Source organism: Trachurus japonicus, chromosome 11 (genome assembly GCF_045865225.1).
Source record: "Trachurus japonicus isolate A0001 chromosome 11, Traja_1.0".
Taxonomy (NCBI): Eukaryota; Metazoa; Chordata; class Actinopteri; order Carangiformes; family Carangidae; genus Trachurus; species Trachurus japonicus.
The window spans coordinates 3,433,207-3,448,143 of record NC_140917.1 but is presented as its reverse complement, the minus strand read 5'-3'; the positions used below and the strand labels follow the sequence as shown (position 1 = coordinate 3,448,143).

The window sequence follows — 14,937 nt, the reverse complement described above, 5'->3', positions numbered from 1 at the left end:
CCATCCACCCAGCTCCCCCCACAATCTCTTATGAACTGCCTGCATGAAATAAAATCATGGAATACCACCAACCTGCTCCAACTCAACAGCCAGAAAACGTAAGTCATTGCCATCGCTCCTAACTCTCTGCTTCACAAGGTTGCGGATCTCGTTCTCTCAGTGGATGGCGTTTCCACCTCGTCGTCCACGGAGGTCCGCAACCTTGGTGTCATCCTGAAATCAAACTCTGATTTTGTTGCTGAAACCCTCATACATGCCCTCATCACCTCACGTCTGGACTACTGTAATGCCATCCTCCATGGGGTCACCAATAAAACTCTGGACAGGCTTCAACATGTGCAAAACTCGGCTGCCAGGGTTCTCACCACGCACCAAACCCTGGCAGCACATCACCCCCACCCTCAAACAGCTGCACTGGCTCCCCATCAAACATCGAATAACCTTCAAACTCCTCATCTTCACCTACAAATCCCTGCATTCACTGGCCCCTCAGTATTTAACCGACCTCCTCCATGTTCACCATCCCTCACGGAACCTGCGGTCTGCCAACCTGGGTCTCCTCACCATCCCCCGCAGATGCACCTTTGGGAGCAGGGCCTTCAGTGTGGCAGCTCCCACTCTGTGGAACTCGCTCCCACTACATCTCCGCCAAGCCCAAACCCTGGATTCCTTTAAATCCCTGTTGAAGAGGCACCTGTTCTCTCAGGCCTTCGCCTGCTAATTTGTTGTCTTGTCTTGTGATATTGTTAAGCGTCCTTCTTGTGTTTTGTGTTATTGTTAAGCGTCCTTGGGTGTCTTGAAAGGCGCTATATAAATCGTAGTACCTACTAGATCTATCTACTAGAAGCTTTGACTGGTACTGGTCCTGGTGCTGGTGGTGGTGCTGGTCCTGCTACTGGTTAACTTCTGACTAGTACCTATACTATGCCAAAAAACGGGCGCACGCAAAATCTCCCGGAAGGATTGGCATTTATCAATCTGAACGTGAGTGTAGCGTGAGCAAAGATTTCACGCCAGATCTGACCAGGTGTACGCACATTTGAACCAGCGTAGAACATACAGGACAGAGGATCATAATTAATAGATCATACTGATGCAGCGATCCTGACTTCATGTTGTTGCTGTTCTTATTAGTAAATGGGTATACAGCCACATGTTCCTCAAGTCTGTGTTGAAACTTAAAGGGGACCTATTATGCTCCTTTTTGCACAAACTAAAATAGTTCCTGGGTGTCTTATAGACATGTCTGTGATGTGCTTCGGTCAAAATACCCCAAAGATCAAACATCACAGCACTCTCAAAAACAGGGCTCTGCAAAACGGTCTGTTTCAGTGGCCCCTCCCTTTAAATGCAAATGAACCACTCCCTCAGCATTGTGTTACCATGACGATGTCTACTACTAGTACCTACTGATTTGGCCAAAATGCAGTATGCAAACAAAAGCTAAATCTGCAGTAGGCAAATTGCCAGATCTCCAGTCTGCATCTGACCAGTCTACATTGTGTAATGAAATGCACCCATGACCTAGTCTCACCCTAACCAAAGATGGTATGGAGTAGTCTTTGCCATAGGCTACTGTAACCATGTAACATGTAATATAAAAATGCAAAAATAAATATATAAAATAAATTAAAAATATATGCAGACTGGTCAGTTCATAATAAAACAGTTATTTATTGATGTAAATGTGGTGATTTGTGCACATAGACTACAGAGCTCTGCAGCACTGCTCCTCTCTATCCTCCTCCTTCTCACAGCTTCACTTTTCATTCAAACTAATTCAACTGCCACAAGATTTCATCAATGAGACCAACATTCTGCTAAATAGACTAACCACACAGCGGTAAACGTCTAAAAAACCTGCGGGTATGTTTATTAGCGATAGTTTTCTCTACCGCGATGAGCACGGACGCCTGCCCGGCCAAGGAGGCCTGCAGACGGGCTCTGCCTGTGTGAGGAGCCGCTGCAGCTCCAGAGCTCCGGTGCTCCGGTGGTCCAGCGTTACGTCGGTCCGACGAACAACGTCGCCCCGGCGGTACGTCGCTCCTCACACAGGTACAGCTTCACTTACATGAAACGTCGGCGTAAACTTCTAAATAAAACTTAGTAAAGTGACGCTACAGCGCTAAAACATGCAGGGAAGAAGCAGGAAGTAGTCCGCTCCGCTCTCCGCTGTGACACCAGCCACAACAGAGCAGCACGGGGGGAGGCGGGGCCGGCTGGAGCAGAGACCTCGGCATGGCCATGTAGGGGAGTCCGGCACGCATCGACGTAGACGCGAGCTCATGTGAAAAAAAACTCAGCGCAACCGAGTGTAACAGGTGTGCAGAGAAATCCCAATTATCTAGCAGGGTTTACCTCCAAATGCATTAACCTCAGGATATGACACTTCCACGGCCTCTAGAACCATTATCCAACATTTTAAACATATATAAAAGTCTGAAAAGCTGGAAAAGCATAATAGGTCCCCTTTAACTCCACTTTCATTTCCAGCAACTGAGGTGAATTAAAAGCCATGTGTAAACAGACAGGTGTAGCTTACAGTGTGATAGGACAGATGCTTAGTAATCAGCTGTGTAAACAGAAACAGTCATGACCGACCTAATATTGTTAGAGCAGTACACATCACAGACAGAAACCTCCTCCAGGTAGAAGATCTCCTGCAGCAGCGTGATGAACGGCTGCACAGCCTCTTTCTCTAACAGACATCGGAGCTCGCTACGCGTTGCGATCTACCTGTTCAGGTGCAGGTGCACTATAGAGTTTTTGGCCCCCTGTCAGCAGGAGATCGGGGATCAGGCTGGTGTTTCACAACCCTCCATGTCATCAGTGCTGATGGTTATAAAGTCGGTGATGGATCTGTGGCACTATCAGCTCACGAGTCCCAAATATACATTACTTAATTTCCCAAATAGCTTACTGATGCTCAGCAAATTGTGATTAAAAAGGCATTTTATGAGATTGCTTAGTTTCCTAGTGTGATCGATATAACTGATACACATACATGTGTCTGAAGCCTACATCCAGAAATGATTACGTTTTCATCAATCACAATAACTATGACTCTATTAATGTCCAGATAATGTATGGTGCTACCCTCTCCCTGCTGAATGTGGTAATGTCAGTGCTGCTCAGCCACATCCCTCATCAGCTTAACTGCTTCCACCTGCTGCTCTTGTCTTCGCTCCAATACCTGACTCTCCAGCACCCATTCCCGAAATGCTTACCTGGTATCAACCCGACTTGCCTCCGACCTTCACTTCTCCTCTCTGCCTTGGGAAAACCACCGGTCTTCCGTCCCCAACTCCTAGAATTGTCTGCTCGTCTCCTGACCCTCGACTGCCTGTGGCATTTTGCTTGTTCCTGCTCAGACAAAAGACACACCTGGCTAGATTCCCTTGCCAGTATTGTGTCCCTTGTTATACTTAGCCTGCTGCCTGTTCCACTATTGCAGACTCCATCCCAAGGTCTGGATTTTAATGGTAATATCCATCTTCTTGTGTTTCAACCACTTGAGTTGTCCCCCCAACCTTCTGTCCCACCAAGACTTCAGGTCTCCTTGTGTTTTACCCACTTGTGAATTGTGATATAAGTTTTACCCTCCTTATGTTTGAGTTACTCTATCTTGCATGCAATATCCCCACTGTTGCTTTCCCTGGGGGGTCAACTCCTGCAGGACACCACAACTGGGAAAACAATAGAACAAGGGGGATTTTGGTTCCTGTAAGGTGTGAAATCCAGGGCCCCCACCAGAACAAAAGGCCCCTTGAGGACCCCTGGGAGGTGGTACCAAGTACAAATGTACATGTTACGTGATGCTCAGGGTCTCTCTTTTAACTTCACCTCTCAGGTGCGGACTGACCTTTCCTTGCAAGGAAATAAAAACCTGTCGGTCGACAAACGCCTCTGTTTAATTATTCACTAACAACAAGAAGTAGAGAATTTCCACAACAGGATCCACACCAAGCCTTCATCTGAACCGTTGTCCAACCAGAGTCCCATCATCAATGAGTTTGTCCTCATTTCCCCTCCACCACACGTATCCATTACCTGCCATTACTCACCTGAAGCCAGTTCTCTGCTGCCATCTTCTGGTTCCTGTGCACCTGTTGAAAGACTGCAGTTCACTCCATACCTGTTAAAGAACTGTTATCACCTGTTATGAAACCAAAACTCTGAGTTTGACAGTTCAAGGTTCAACCCAAGTTCAGTTTTTATGGCAGTTTGTTCAGAAAGGAGGTTGCACAAACCAAATCTCTCCATGAACTCTGAGTTGACTTACGCTGAGTTTTCAGTTTAAATGTCCCACATCCTTGAGTTTTTACAGATGCATCTCAATAAACTACAATATCATATCACAGGACACGTCTGCTCCAAGTACCACTACGACCACCACCTCATTTTCATCCAGGAAAAACCCTGAATGCTCCAGGGTTTAGGCTGCTTTTATGTGGAATAGTAAGCGGCCCCAAACAGTTTAAAGTTGGTCATCATTGTTTGCCAGTCAGTGCTACAGAGAGAGTTGCCGTCACGATCAACCCTAACCCTCCGAGCAAAGTGTTGCAGCCAGTTACCGACCGGCAGAGTGGGATACTGAATATCATCTAGACGTTATTCATAGTTAGTTAGTCATAAACTGCACCAGCCAACAACCAACAACAATTTGAAGTGCAACAATAATAATTAAGGGTTTTTGTAATTGCGCAGAATTTCTCGTGGGATCGACAGAAGTTACGCACTATATTTAAAATTTAAAACAGCTAATTGCTCTTTGGGGCTCCAGTGGTCACGGGTCTTAAGCAGGTGCTTAGTTCGCTTATGCCTTGGGCCGGCTCTGCTGACCGGGCACATGGACGTTTGTGTGGCACTGATGTGCATACGTGGAGGCTTTGAGTCTGTGTGGACCTCTGCGGAGTCCTTTTCCCCCTGACTCTGTGGGGGGCTTTACTGTAGAGACATAAAAGTGGTGTCTAACTTCACCTCTAACTCGTATTTGCTTTGGGAAATAAACCCTATTTTCCCTCGAGCTCCAGCTCCAGCTCCTCGCACCTGCACACTTCTGTTTTCTAAAAGCTCTGGTGGATCTGGTCATTACAGCTGCATAATGTTTTGTTGATGTCTTGGTGCTGAAAACCTGAAATCGGCTCCACTGGGTCTCAACCACCTGAGCTCTGCTGCCAACTTTAAATGCCACTGTAAAGAAACATTATTCTGCCCCCGCCCCATTAATACCTGTCTGTCTGTGACAGTCTGAGCGTTGACTGAATGGGCTTAATAATATTTTCTTTTTCCTTCCTCAGGTAAAAAACCGATCCGTATCAGTCGTATCCTTTTTTTTATAACAACAACGAGGCAGGACTGGGTGTTTGTGCTGGACAGGAGATGATCAGTTTAGATAAGCGGGATGTTTTCTATTGGACGGGAGGATCCTTATATTTCAAAGACGAGTGTGAGGAATGCAGGAGTGAAGCAACGGCGAGCGAGCGGTGACAGCATGAGTCATTCACTCTGCTGCCGCCGCCGTATGATAAAGAGACACCGGCTCAGCAGATAGCACCTCCGATGGAGACTGTGTCTTATTTCTGGCTGACATGTTGGAGGAAAAAATTGGTCCTGGAGATAAATGACAATAAATGTCACTCGAATCGTCCCTTACTTTGTGTGTATATGTGTGTTTTTTTTTGTGTGTGTGTTGCACCTGAAACACTGTGAAAGCCTCCGGGGATCAGGTGTGCCAGATAAAAGCTGAGTAAACAGGAAGTAAGACTCAGAAAGGAAGAGCAACTTAAAGGCACTTTTTTTTTCTTTTTTAAGTTAAATAAACAACCCAGACAGACAGAAGCGAGATTGGGGAGTCTTTTTCCAGATTAGTGGACACTCAGTCCAACCAGCGTCCTATTAAAAACCAGCAGAGAGACGGCGGCGCTGCGTGACGCCAGCGAACAAACAGAGCGAGATGGCAGCGAGCGACCACTCAGGCAGGCAGCAGAAGGAGGAGGAGGAGGAGGAGGAGGGAGAATAAGGAGCTCTCAACGATGCTGGGTTGTTTTTCCACAGATTTAGTCACTTTTTTCAACAATTCATGAGGGAAGTTAAAGCACAGAAGAGGTTTCTCCCTAATGGTCCAATCGCATCTGGCAAACAAAAGGCAGCGCTGTTCCCCCCGAGCGCCGAGTGTGTGCATGTGGCTGCAGCCGCGTAAGGCATCAATTACTGTCAAAACCATTTGAATGGTAGGTGAGCGGCAGCGTCTGATGGATACAACTATTATGATAATATTGTACAGTCGGTTTACCTTTTATGTGGTGATTGCTGAAGGATATTCAGAGGTAGACGAAGTCAAGCATAAGAGAAGAAAAGAAAAGAGGAGGAGAGAGAGCGAAGGAGCAGGCGAAGGAAGTGGGATGATGGGTTAATTACATAGATTTTAAATTCATATTTCCACCAGACAAAGTTGCAGAGGACAGATCTCCATAGGAACAACATAGAGAGAGGGAGAGGGAGAGGGTGAAACTGAGAAAATGAGACACATGAAAACAGGAGAAAGAAAGAGAGTAAGTAGAAGATAAATGTGCAGAGGCAATAAAGACGATTAGGAGAGCGTGAGACTCTGAAACTCCTTTCAAACATGCATTGACTCTGTGAAAGTGGTGGCAATGAAAAACTTACGACGAATAATTTTGAATCCGTGTTGAATCAGCCGCTACAGAGTGAGCAGGTGTTCTGTTCTTTTTTTCCAGGTAGCTGCTTTTTTATTTCTTCTTTTTAATAAAAACGGCCTTTGTTTCCATCTTTTGTGAATCTGTATTAATAAAATCAAACTGAAAATGTTCATCCAGATTCAGATTTTCGACTACCATCTGTCTATCTGAATGTTTTTCTTTCAAAACAAAAGCCTGTTGCATTTTAAATGAAGCTTTGTTGTTTGAATTAATCCTTCTTTTGATGTACGGTGGCCCTGAAGGCTCAACTTCAGATGAAGAAAAACACACAAAAACAAAGACACAAACGTGCAACACATTCAGAAAACGGTGTCAATAGTTTGATAAAAACTCACAACACAACAACAGGAAGTGTTTCTGTGAGGGCACAATAAAGTGAAGGACCAGGGTAAAGGCTAATGCTAAGATAACAGTCCATGTGATCAATACCATGTGAATTATGTGATATTGACGTTCTCATGAACCAAACAAACTCAGCGTACTGTCAAACCCACTAACAGGAAGCTGTCTGCACAACTTCTAAAGTCAAGAAGGAGAACAACTATAAAGTCCCCAGACCGGTCCCTCGCTTTATCGTGTCCCCAGAAAACACTTCCTGTCGTGTAGGAAGGTTTTTGCAGCTCAGGTGTTTTCTGAATTTGCAGCTCATCCTTGTCCTTGCATGTGTTAAGCTGCCCCGTGCTGAGCCCTGAGCCCTCAGGGCCACCGTATCGATGACATCAAGGTGCTTTGGTTTTGCTTGTTGTTGGCGCATGAATTAAATTCACCACACTAAAACTCAGCACCGTGTTTTTACGCCTCCATCTACTGACCTGACACCAGCTCCACACAAAATATTCACAGCTATTCACAGATACGCAAAAGAAAATACCACACAAAACCTGATTCTATCTATCTATCTATCTATCTATCTATCTATCTATCTATCTATCTATCTATCTATCTATCTATCTATCTATCTATCTATCTATCTATCTATCTATCTATCTATCTATCTATCCATCCATCCATCCGACTATAAATGTCAGCACTGTGATGCTACAAAGACGCCACAGGAAACAAATCAAAGCCTTGTTTGGTTCAATAACCAGCAAAAACCACATCATCGCGATTTTTATATTATTTTTCTCAATGAAAAATAAAGACGGGAATATTATTTTTTAAAAATACCAATAAATTCAAAATACAAGAACTGAAATCATGTCTCACGATCACAATGTTTGCCAAAAAAATAAATTAAAAAAATTGCTTTTTTTTCCCCCCATTTCATCCAACACACATTTTTGGACTCCAGTCTCAATAAATTCTCATAACTCATAAACTGAATTTATTTTTCATCCCTCCATAAAACTGAAAGTTCTGGGGGTGGGAAAATAAAAATATAAATCAATATTTTGGTGAATTTATGAATTGATTCAGAATCAGTAGAGATAGCAGAATCACAAATCTAATGTGAGTCAATTTTTATTTTATTCTGTTTCATTTTTTATTTTGCACATGAACACCTCTAAAATATTCTATTCTCATACATGTTTTATAATGTGTGGTCTGTGTAGTTTAAGTTTTATGTAGCTCTGAACTGGAACTGACCTGAATTGAAGTGCGACTGTGACAGAAAGTGAGACAAATAAGGACGAGAAGAAGGAAATGTGAGCGAGAGCAGAAGAAAATGAAGAAAAAGAAGAAGAACCCCCTCCCACACAGACACACTCTCCTACTGCGCGGTGCTAATTTTGATGCCCCAGGTCATTCCTGCTTTATCTCCTCCACTTTGCATGGTGGTTAAACCGTGGTGATGGTGGTGGTGGTGGTGGGGGGTTGGTGGGCTTTAAAACCCTCCTGTTGTCCTCCTGGGTCAAGGAGGGAAGGACGAAAGGAAGGAAGGAAGGACAAAGGCAAAGAAGGAAGGAAGGAAGGATGGATAAAGGCAAAGAAGGAAGGAAGGAAGGATGAAGGGATAGAAGGAAGGAAGGATAAAGGGATAGAAGGAAGGAAGGAAGGACAAAGGTAAAGAAGGAAGGAAGGAAGGATTAAAAGAATTAAGGGAAAAAAGGAAGGAAGGAAGGATAAAGGGAAAGAAGGAAGGAAGGACAAAGGTAAAGAAGGAAGGAAGGAAGGATAAAGGGAAAGAAGGAAGGAAGGATAAAGGGATAGAAGGAAGGAAGGAAGGACAAAGGTAAAGAAGGAAGGAAGGAAGGACAAAGGGAAAGAAAGAAGGAAGAAAGGAAGGATAAAGGGATAGAAGGAAGGAAGGAAGGAAGGACGAAGGGAAAGAAGGAAGGATAAAAGGATAGAAGGAAGGAAAGACGAAGGGAAAGAAGGAAGGAAGGACAAAGGGAAAGAAGGAAGGATAAAGGGAAAGGGAAGGATACAGGGAAAGAAAGAAGGAAGGAAGGATAAAGGGAGAGAAGGAAGGAAGGATAAAGGGATAGAAGGAAAGAAGGGAAAAAGGAAGGAAAGATAGATGGAAGGAGGGATTGGGTCAAAAAAGAAGGAAGAAGTAAGTACGAAGGGAAGGAAGGGAGGGAGACAAAAAGGACTGTGGAAAGAAGGAAGGGAAAGGGAAAGAAATAAAGATGGTCAAGTGGATCAAAAGAGGAAGGAAGAAGAAGTAAGGACGAGGAAAGAAGGAAGGGAGAAAGGAAGGAAAGAAACAAGGGGAAAAGGATTGAGGAAGGAAGGAAGGGAGAAAGGAAGGAAAGAAGGAAGGATGGAGGAAGTGAACAGATTGGGTCAGTTTGACCCAGAAGGACGACAGGAGGGTTAAAGCTCTATGATGGCTGCCTGCCTGGTGATGGAGGGTTGCCGCGGCGGCGACGGTGGCGGCGGTGTAGGACACAGACATCAGCGAGCAGCAGCAGCAGCAGCTATAGCGACCGACCTGGCGTGTGTCAGATAAAGTGGCTCTGTAATTGGACGAGACGCTTTAATGGCGCCATGGCAGCCGTTCTGTGGTCAGCAGCAGGAGAGGACGTGGGTCAAGTCGAGTTCGCCACCCGGGTCTGCAGATTAAAACGCCTGCGAGCTGAAGATGGCGTCGCCCGCTGTGACACGGCAGGTGAACCGACTCCATGCACAAATTCAATTTCAGACCCATAAACTATAAAGACTGTGCTGTTATTGTTTTTGTCTCCTATTCAAAGTCTCTTCTCTCCTTCTCCTCCTGCTCGCCCACCTCGCTGCCATGAAAGATTTATGGCCCTCACACACACACACACACACACACACACACACACACACACACACACACACACACACACACACACACACCTGCAATGTTCACACAGTTTATCTGCCAAGCTTTCAAAGCAAAACACACACTTTTAAAAGTTAAAAGGGATAGTTCAACATTTTGGCAAACTGGCCCATTGCCATAATCCCTATAGTCATAGCAGTAGGTTTGTTACCTTTAATTGTCGGTGCAAGCTATTTTTAGAACGGCGGAGCAGAGCCGCGAGCTGCTCAGAGCTACGCTACGGAGGCTCATGGGATTTCTTGGTTTCCCACATCAAACTCATCAAATACACCACGCTATGAGATAATAACACAACGTTACCACACAGAGTTGTTTTAGAGGGAAATTCATGCAAAACAGCTGATGCGCGTTGCCTTCAGGGACAGTTTTTCATCAAGCAGTCTCTGTATTTCCCTCTAAAACAACTCTGTCTGGTAACGTTGTGTTATTATCTCATAGCGTGGTGAATGTGCAGCTCACAACTTGTCCACCAGAGCGTTGTGGAGTTGTTGGATTGTGTATTTGATGAGTTTGATGAGGGAAACCAAGAAATCCCATGAGCCTCCGTAGCATAGCTCTGAGCAGCTCACGGCTCTGCTCCGCCGTTCTAAAAACATCTTGCACCGACAATTAAAGGTAACGAACCTACTGCTATGACTATAGGGATTATGACAGTGGGCCAATTTGCCAAAATGTTGAACTATCCCTTTAATCTGGAACAAACACATTCACTGTACTTTAATACATACAACTCTTCCTTGCTTTCTTCCTTCCTTCTTTCCACGCTCATTGGCATACAATCTCTTCCACGTACACACACACACATACACATACACGTTGGTATATTTTCTGACACACACACACAGCCATCACTCACTCAGCGGTGCTTCACAGCAGGCGGCTGCCCTGGCAATCTTCTCCAGGCTTCAGACCACAGGTGGTAAACCAAACAATCAGCAGTTCCCACCGCGATATCAGAGCAAACTGTCCTCACGCAGCTCATTTGACTTCCTCGTGACAGTGGAAGGAGGAGGTTTTCTTACTTTTTCTTACTTTTTTCCACTTTAAAACTCAACAATAATAACGATGATGATGATGGCAACAACACCTCAACACTCTCAATACCAACTGTCAATCGGACAATGCAATAACAATAACAACTGAGGAATGACAACTCACTGCTATCACTCACTCACGCTTTGTATTTTCAATTACTCACCATGTGTTGAGTTTCTCATGGTCCATACGTGATTTCAAACTGGTCGCATGATGCGTCATGAATCTGAAACAGTAATTACACCAATAACTAAACATAAACAACCTGTTCAAGTGGCCTTTTAATGAAAACAGACTCTACTGCAAGTAAATCTGCAGAATATTTAACAGGGATTTCAACAAATTACTCGCGGTGTAGTTTAATTTAAACCGAACACGGTGAGAAGAGGTGCAGAACTCCATGTTAGACTTTCTTAAACGAAGTCGTTCTGCTTTGTAGAGAACAAATATTACACCAGCGTTTTGAAAAAAAAACATATTATACACACACTCCATCCAGAAACTAAATAGTAATATCACCAACTCTAAAGGAATAAAATATGAATTTTCAAGCTTTTTGAATTTATGTAATGAAGTTTTTCCTTTTTATCTGTGAATCAAATGCTCTTTGTTCTACCAATATAAACCAGACACAGCCCCCCCCTAAAGCATAGTCTGTAAAGTTTAATAATTATGATTATTTCCTATTTTCCTATCTTATTATATCTTTGTGAGATACAGCGTTTGGTACAAATAAGATCAAATGTGTGCATTTTAATTGGTGCAACTTTTAATGAGTGAACAATCCAACATGGCAGACAGAAAATTAAAATTATTATGACCACTTATACATCTCAACCTAATTAGAACTTAAAATCTGTCATTAATGAGGCAGAAAATCTGACCATTATTATTGTACAATTTATAAATAAAGTTTATAACTTTCTTTGAACACATTCCTGTTCAGGTTGTGCACTTGTCCACTCACTCCACTCACTAACACACTATATAGTGTTTTTTTTACACAGAGGACTCAGTAGGAGATTAGTATAAACAACACCTAGCCATATCATAATCATTAATATTTATATAATTGCTTCCTTCAGATTCAGATTCTTTATTTGTCATTTAACATGTTAAAAACAAAGAGAACGAAAAGTGTTTTACAGGACCAGCGAGATAAAATAAAAAGACAATAAATAGCTTAACCAAAGAACCTATAAGAACCAATATCAGGAACTAAAAACCTAACCTAACTTAAAAAATCTGCCACATAAATAAAACACATGTAATCGTCATCATAATTCAAGGCTGTAGCACCTGTATCAGCTGTGAGGCTACATTGAAATTCTCGTGCTAGCTTATAAAAACCTGCAGCTTTTACTCACCCTTTAATGTTTTGTGTTTGTTTTCCGTCAGGCGTCGTAATAATAAGTTGAAATCCTTGATGTTCATCGGAGTCGAAACAAATTCGCCGCCGGGTAAATGTCAGGCCATCAACACAGGTAAGGAAAGGAAATGCTGTCAGCTACATGTAGAAGCAGCAGCAGCTAATGTTAGCTTCTCGTGCTGCGTTCATGACAACTTGGAACTCGGAGCCTCCCAGTTGAAAACTCCGATTTCCGACAACCAAAAACATGGCGGACCGGGACAAACTTTGCATCGAAAGTGCTTCATCACGCAGCTAAGGCATTAAAGGGATATTCCAGCGTAAATTTAACCCATGAAGTCTGCTAACCACTAGCTTCCCTCCTAGTTAGCAACTTTAGCAAAGACCGCACCATAACAAACAGAAGTCTCGTTTTCTCCACGCTCCATTACTCCATGCGCAGTCAAAGTTCCTATGTATCTTTCCCATCAGTTTATAAAAGTTATTATGTGTTCACATTATGTGTGCAGTGTTCACATGGAAAGTAACAGAATTGGGCATTTCTAATTTTAGATATTTGCAGGAGAGAATCACGTAAACAAGCGCGAGATTAGACGTGACGTCACACGCGACGTTCATTAACTTCGTTGCCGGGGAGACTGTAAAGTGAAGGAACAACATGGCTGAGTTTATGGAGTTTGACAACAACAACGACGACTGGTCTCATTTCGATGGGCGCCACTATCAGTTTGAGACGAGTTTACTGAAGACAAGCTGAAGGAAATGGAGGAGAAAAGTGAAAGAGGGACAGCTGCCGGTGGAGTCTAAATGCTGGACCTGCGGGAATCAAGTGGTCAGTCTGGTGGTCACTGCCTGTCGGTGGCCGCTGAAACCAGATGTTTGTGCTGAAACCAGATGTTTGTGCTGCCAGTCGGACTCGGACGTGTGTTGTCAGTGCCTGGACTCTATGCTGGACGCGGAAAGTTGCTGCATAGCCTATAACCGGAGGAGAGTGGGTGAGTTGTTTTCGTCTCTTTTCAATATAAACCAGGCTAAGCTAACAGATGTTTGAAGCCTCGTATTATGTGCTGCGACCCTGTTTGTAGCTACTGTTGATGAAGTTTGGTGCTGTTCTGAGCATTAGGCTATTTGTGGCTATGAGCGGCTTTTTGATTGCGGTTTGCACGTGGAGAAATAGACTGTGCTGTTTGGTATGGTGCGGTCTTTGCTTAAGTTGCTACAACTAGAGAAGTTAGCGGTTAGCAGACTTCATCTCGCATGCCAAGTGCACACAACATAAAAAAAATATATATATTTTTTAAAGAATGAAACAGATCATTTAAAATCGAAAAGATATAAAAGCATTAGGAAGGGATCTGTAACCGTACGTAAATATTCTACATTTCATGATGTTTTAATGAATTTTAGCATTAAAATGCATTTTAATCTATGTATTACCATTGACGTTGTGGTTCTGCATGGGTGCAGATTGTTGTGTTACGTCCGAAAAGATTGTTGTGTTACGTCCACCCTGACTTCTCAGAGAAGTCAGGGTGGATTTTTTTTTTTTTTTTTCTCAGACTTTGCTGAGTGGGAGCTAGGAGTTAGTGTAACGGATGTGCACTCACTCCACCCATAAAAGACGTGCTAACCAACCTGCCAAGTGGTTGTCAACCTCTTGGCGAAGAGGTTAGCATCGTCGCCTCCGGTGCGGGAGGTCGTGGGATCGAACCCCACCTAGGGCAGGCCGTGAGAAACACAACGCAGAGGGCCAGATATGACATCGGCTACAGTGGTGCCATGACCCGGATGCCCTGGGTGGAGTGAGTTCAGCGGGGGTGAGTGTAGCGGATGTGCACTCAGTCTACCCATAAAAGACGTGCTAACCAATCTGCCAAGTGGTCATCAACCTCTTGGCGAAGAGGTTAGCATCGTCGCCTCCGGTGCGGGAGGTCATGGGATCGAATCCCACCTAGGGCAGGCCGTGAGAAACACAACGCAGAGGGCCAGATATGACATCGGCTACATTAGGAAAACCCCAGTTGTCTCGACTTTTATACTCTTTTATATATAGTGTATGGTAGTTACCTATGAGCTGGGGTTGTACTGAATTGGTTGTTAACTTTCTTTATTTATAAATTGGTAAAACAACTAGCTATTAATTTACCAACTATAGGGTTTCACTGTGGCTGTCAGGTTGTTTTTTTAACCACCTTTATTTAAAACTTACACAACTGAAAGGCAGAGCATTAATATGACTAATAACGGTGGCTGCTTTCCATTTAGATGTTATTGTGGCATGTTTATGGGGGGGAATGAGAACATATCATGTTTCCTTTTTAGACTTGTGCTTTTCTTCTTGCTTGACAAGTTAGGATATTTGGCTGTGAGTAAAAGAGGCCATTGTTCTTGTGGACATTTGCAGTGTTCGGCAAATCATGTGGGAGTTGCAATAATTACTAATTTCTGTCTAGTAAATACCATTAATGTCAACATGTCAAAGCTGTGACAGCTGAAACTGCATTTTTCTGAAAGCTCTCAGCCTCTGTGTGTGTGTGTGTGTGTGCGTGCGTGAG

At 43.6% G+C, this 14,937-nt stretch overlaps 1 protein-coding gene across 1 annotated transcript in view; it reads left to right on the top strand.

Moving 5' to 3' along the window:
- The window catches only part of LOC146977901 (flotillin-1), a 364,493-nt gene that overhangs the window by 213,403 nt on the left and 136,153 nt on the right, over positions 1-14,937 (top strand). The gene's annotated exons all lie outside the window — the stretch shown is intronic.